This window comes from Alosa sapidissima, chromosome 7 (assembly GCF_018492685.1).
Source record: "Alosa sapidissima isolate fAloSap1 chromosome 7, fAloSap1.pri, whole genome shotgun sequence".
NCBI classification, from domain to species: domain Eukaryota; kingdom Metazoa; phylum Chordata; class Actinopteri; order Clupeiformes; family Clupeidae; genus Alosa; species Alosa sapidissima.
The window spans coordinates 21,140,877-21,147,066 of NC_055963.1; positions in this window are offsets into that span (position 1 = coordinate 21,140,877).

Consider the following 6,190-nt stretch of genomic DNA (forward strand, 5'->3'; position numbering starts at 1 on the left):
GTTTTCGATGGCAAACGCAAAACAGCGCCAAAACAACCACCGGTGGACAAATCGAGTATTACATGTGTACTGTTAAGACTCGCCATAGAGAATGAATGGGGGAAATTGCGGAGGTTTTAGTTTGACGATGTACTCCCGTGCGGGCGAATGATATATACTACGGACATGTTTTGGGGGGGCACCCAAAATGAGGTGGCGGGCCGTAGTTTGGGGACCACTGATGGAGGCCCTAGAGGGCGCTCGCGCGTGTCTTAAATGAGGTATGTCAAATGTTTTAACAAACTATTACCACTGAGATAACATGCCATTTTATTAGCGTGAATTAGGACATATCCGTAGGCTAATCTAAATTGAAATGTTATCTTTCAAGACTCAAATGTGGAATGATAGGTAGCAGGTAGATCTGCCTACAACGTTCTCAGCGCAGTTTTCTCTGATTGTTGATTCGCTGACTATTTTAATCAGGCCCGCGACACCTTCACACCGAGGTGAAGTTAATTTGATATTTGATATTCGGATATTCGACAGATATTCACTTTTAATGCGGCCGGTTTCACCCCGTGTTTGCAGACAATGTACAAACAGATGACCTGTCTACTTGCTCCCAGCCGACCTACTTAGGGACCGTCGGAATAATAGGATAATTATTCTATATTGGTTTGGAGTCCCTAGGTCACACGGCTTATTGAAAAAAGGAGACCATTCATGATGGCAAATAATGTATTTTCTTTAAAGTCATTAGGTCACATGGCTTGGGAGGTATTGAAAAAAAAGACCATTCCTTATGGGAAATAATGTATTTTCTTTAAAACATTCATAGAAAATACAGTGTGCATAGAGTGACTATAAAAGGAGGTGTGTCTGATGAGTCCCATAAAGGATAACTATTCTGCATTGGTTTGGAGTCACTAGGTCACATGGCTTGGGAGGTATTGAAAAAAGGAGACGGTTTCTTATGGGAAATTATGTATTTTTATTAAAATATTCAGATAAAATATAGTGTGCATACAGTGGCAATAAGAAGAGGTGTGTCTGATGAGTCCCATATAAGATAACTATTCTGCATTGGTTTGGAGTCACTAGGTCACATGGCTTGGGAGGTATTGAAAAAAAGGAGACTGTTTCTTATATGAAATGATGTATTTTCTTTAAAAAAATAATATAAAATACAGTTTGCATACAGTCGCTATAAAAATAGGTGTGTCTGATGAGTCCCATATAGGATAACTATTCTGCATTGGTTTGGAGTCACTAGGTCACATGACTTGGGAGGTATTGAAAAAAGGAGACCATTCCTTATGGGAAATAATGTATTTTCTTTAAAATATTCATATAAAATACAGTGTGCATACAGTGACTATAAGAAGAGGTGTGTCTTATTAGTCTCATATGGTAACTATTCTGCATTGGTTTGGAGTCACTGGGTCACATGGCTTGCTAGGTATTGAAAAAAAGGAGACCATTCCTGATGGCAAATAATGTATTTTCTTTAAAATATTCATATAAAATACAGTGTGCATACAGTGGCTATAAAAAGAGGTGTGCCCGATGAGTCCCATATATGATAACTATTCTGCATTGGTTTGGAGTCACTAGGTCACATGGCTTGGGAGGTATTGAAAAAAAGGAGACCGTTTCTTATGGGAAATAATGTATTTTCATTAAAATATTCAGATAAAATATAGTGTGCATACAGTCACCATAAAAAGAGGTGTGTCTGATGAGTCCTATATAGGATACCTATTCTTAATTGGTTTGGAGTAACTAAGACATATGGCTTGGGAGGTATTGAAAAAAGGAATCTGTTTCTTATATGAAATAATGTATTTTCTTTAAAAAATTCATATAAAATACAGCGTGCATACAGTCACCATAAAAAGAGGTGTGTCTGATGAGTCACATATAGGATAACTATTCTGCATTGGTTTGGAGTCACTAGGACATATGGCTTGGGAGGTATTGAAAAAAGGAATCTGTTTCTTATATGAAATAATGTATTTTCTTTAAAAAATTCATATAAAATACAGCATGCATACAGTCGCTATAAAAAGAGGTGTGTCTGACGAGTCCCATATAGGATAACTATTCTGCATTGGTTTGGAGTCACTAGGTCACATGACTTGGGAGGTATTGAAAAAAAGGAGACCATTCCTTATGGGAAATAATGTATTTTCTTTAAAATATTAATATAAAATACAGTGTGCATACAGTGACTATGAAAAGAGGTGTGTCTGATGAGTCCCATAGGATAACTATTCTGCATTGGTTTGGAGTCACTAGGTCACATGATGTCACAGCTATTGACAAAAAAGCTGAGGTAAGGTAATTCAGAAGGTACTTTATACACGGTCCCTAAGTAGGTTGGCTGGGAGCAAGTAGACAGGTCATCTGTTTGTACATTGTCTGCAAACACTGTGTGAAACCGGCTGCATTAAAAAAAAAAAATAATATCTGTCAAATATCCGAATAACAAATATCAAACTAACTTCACCTCGGTCACCTTCACGAACACTCTGCTATTTATGCGGACAGGCAAAGTGGTCGCCCATTCTTCTCTGTTGAACTAGCCTACTCACGGAGTAGCCTAGTCATCACACATATCATATGAAAGAGCGTTTTCTCATCTTTTAAATATTGCTGTGATAAACGGTTCGTGGGGGAAAAAACATTCAAGAAATAATCATATTACTCTTCATAGCTCTGCGCTCATCTAAATTTCTGGGTGGAATGTCTCACGAGCTCTTTGCTCAATACATGACAACCCATATTATCAGAATAAACAGCAGACTTTAACAAACGCAAAGTTGTAATGCATTCCTCTGTAAGTAGTTCCAGAGTAATCTGGTTTTGAAGTTGTAGCACATGGTCTTCAACTTTGGGCTTAAGTTTCTTAAAACTGAAAGTTGTGCTTAAATCCAAATCGTACGGAGCCCCTAAGGGGACATGAGCATGTCTGTAGGCTACCCAGGGGCCCAGTGCCTCATAATCCATCCATGCTGTTGGGTAAAAGTGGTCTTGTTTTCAAGTGCAATCAATAAATGAATTTAATTTTACATAAATCAGTAGCCTGACGTTGTCATACTCAAATTCTAGTCAGAATATGAGTCTGATATTGCTCGGATGTAATTATGGGGCGTGTTCCAACCGATACAGGGGGGGGGGGGGGTGCCTCTGCACTCACTTATGTAGACATATCAGAGCAACGAAATAGCTTACCGTGCAGGAAGAACACACGAACCATCCTTCTTCTCCACATACCTTAACATTGTTTTCTGGTCTTTTGTAAAAGTTATTGTGCCATCAATATCTTCTACAACACCCGTTAGCGAAATATAAGAGATACGTAGCAGGGTAGGCTATTAGGAAAAACTGATATTTCCCCTCCTATTTTTCCTATTTTAAAAAATAATTGCTACAAACATCGTATATATATGACACTAAACTGTTGTGTCCACATTATGATTGTTTCAGAATACAATTCCCCCGACATGGCAAACTCTTCCTGCTGGACATGTGAGCAAGCCAGAGACTAAGATTGAAGAATTTCAGAACTTGAAATGGGTAAGTTGACAGCAAAACATATAGGCCTATATATACAATGGACTTCACTTGCACTTAAAGGCACAATCTGCGATTCCGCCAAAAGTTTGTTGACGTTAAAGCTCAACAGCCAATCATAGTTGGCCTATATCTCTCTTCCTGAACCCACCAACTGGATGCATAAACTTCCTTTCTGAACCTGAACAGAAGTATATATATATATAATATATATAAGTATATATATACTCTTTTGATCCCGTGAGGGAAATTTGGTCTCTGCATTTATCCCAATCCATGAATTAGTGAAACACACTCAGCACACAGTGAACACACAGTGAGGTGAAACACTAATCCCGGCGCAGTGAGCTGCCTGCAACAACAGCAGCGCTAGGGGAGCAGTGAGGGGTTAGGTGCCTTGCTCAAGGGCTCTTCAGCCGTGCCTACTGGTCGGGGTTCGAACCGGCAACCTCCGGTATAAGTCCAAAGCGCTAACCAGTAGGCCACGGCTGCCCAGAAGCAACATGTTGGTTGGAATTGGCTTCTGCGGTCCCACCAGAATCTTGCAAAGGTTGGCTAGTATGCCTATCTGTAGCTCAGCCACGTCTGTCTATCAGAACCAAAGCTGCTGATAAACCACTTTCCTGACAATCTCTTGTTTTCCTCAGTCAGTTGTTAAACATGTAGCTTAGCTTCAACACAGTTCAAATATCCAATAAGTGATCCCTTTATTACATAGAGAATAATAGACATGTTCAAAGCACCCATTAAAAGACATCTGTAATTTGAATTTATGATGATACAAAAATGAATGCAAACATAACTTTGATTATCTACATGAGGCTTTAGACCAAGCCTAGCCTACTTATCAAGAAGCTTATACAAAAATAACTTTCCAGTAGTCAAATATGGCCTCTTGCTACATTTGCCAGTTTTAACATGCTAACATTGCCAAATGTAATCCAAGCTTGTATATCTTTCTAAATATATGCTCAAAGCCTTACTCTCACATTAATACATCTATTTTTTTTACATTATTATGTGGTATGGCATTAATCCGGTAAAATATAACATACCTGAGTATGATTCGGTTCTCTATTCTTCCATATGCATAGGCTACATCTTGCATAGCCATTATCCTGCACCAGTTACATACTTAACAGTGAAAATAGGGAGCAGTAGGTGCAGAAAAAGGGAAACTAAAATTAGTAGTTTTTAGTAAACAAAATCTATTTTAAAAATGAACTTGCTCAATGAAAATACATTTGTGAAAGAAGCCTACCACAGATTTTAGTAAATGAATAGATGATCATAAGATACTGAGCAAGTTGGAGTGCCATCGTAGGGGTTCGGTCCATGCTTCTCTTATCTTCTCCCTCCGCCTGTGAATGTCAGTGAGGATAAGTTGCCATGGAAACACCACCTTCAATACTTCTGAATGAAACAGAGCAATTTGGAATAAGCTCACCCCGTGTATGCCACAATACACTGGTGTTCTCGTAAAAGGAAATGCAAAGGGACTCAGGGTAACATGTGTATATGTTAAAATCTCAGTGTAGATAATAAAGGTAAAGGAAATACTCATGGTGCTGTGAGGAATAGATAAACCCTCACATGACCGATGGGTTATATATAAGCATGTCTTAAATCATTTTATGATATATCATGACATGAATGTAGAATGAATGTCCACCACAAAAAAGATACTTAGTAAGACTTTCATCCTTAAAACCCATAGCTGAAAGGTCATGCTGTTTGAACCTTGAACCACACCACCAGGGGCCTCTCTCATACACTCCCATGCTCTCATGGCCAGGACATCAAAGCATATGTGTGTCAGTGTGTGTGTTAATGATATGTGTATGTGTGTGTTTGTGTATGTGTGTATGTGTAAGAGTGTGTGTGTGTGTTGGGGGTGGGGTGGTATGCATCTTTATGTCCTATGGTGCCTCATAAAGGCTTTCCTATTTTAAAATTAAAAAAGAGAAAAAAAAAAACCAACAGCACTATTTTGTGTGTTGTGTGTGTTTTAGAATGTAAATGTTAATTTCACATTTTAAAATGTTATTTTAACATTTCATATAAAAGTCTGTGCCATAGTTCCTGGTGGATTGCCTTAGGTGGGTGAGGGAATATTGTATATTTCATTTTGATGTAAAAAGAAATTTTAAAATGTCAAGCTGACAGAAATAGACATCAAAGAGCACCTGCTGTAAAGGTCATTGGCTAAAATATTTAGCTGGTCTTAAAATAGTAGTGATTCATAATATTTAGAGTTTGTATAGACCTTTTTGAACAGATGATGAACTGAAAACAAAGTGCTTATTGATTTTGTTGTTGGTATTATTTTGAGACAATATGTGTGATGATTCTCTGACCCCCAGACAAAAAGCAGAGAAGCAGACATCTCCAACTCCGTCATATAATTAGACTGTCACTGCTGTCTCCCTTAACCCTTAAAGGTGTAGGTTTTTGAACGTTCTAAGTTCCGCAACAATTGAAGGTTCTAAAATTCTATGTTGAATTCAATGAACCCAGATATTCTTTAGAATGTTCATTTCTCAACATTCCCGTCACACCGGTGTGACGGTACTCCTTTAAGGGTTAAATGTCACATCCCTTTTATCTTCTTTCTCTCCCAGCATTTTACTTT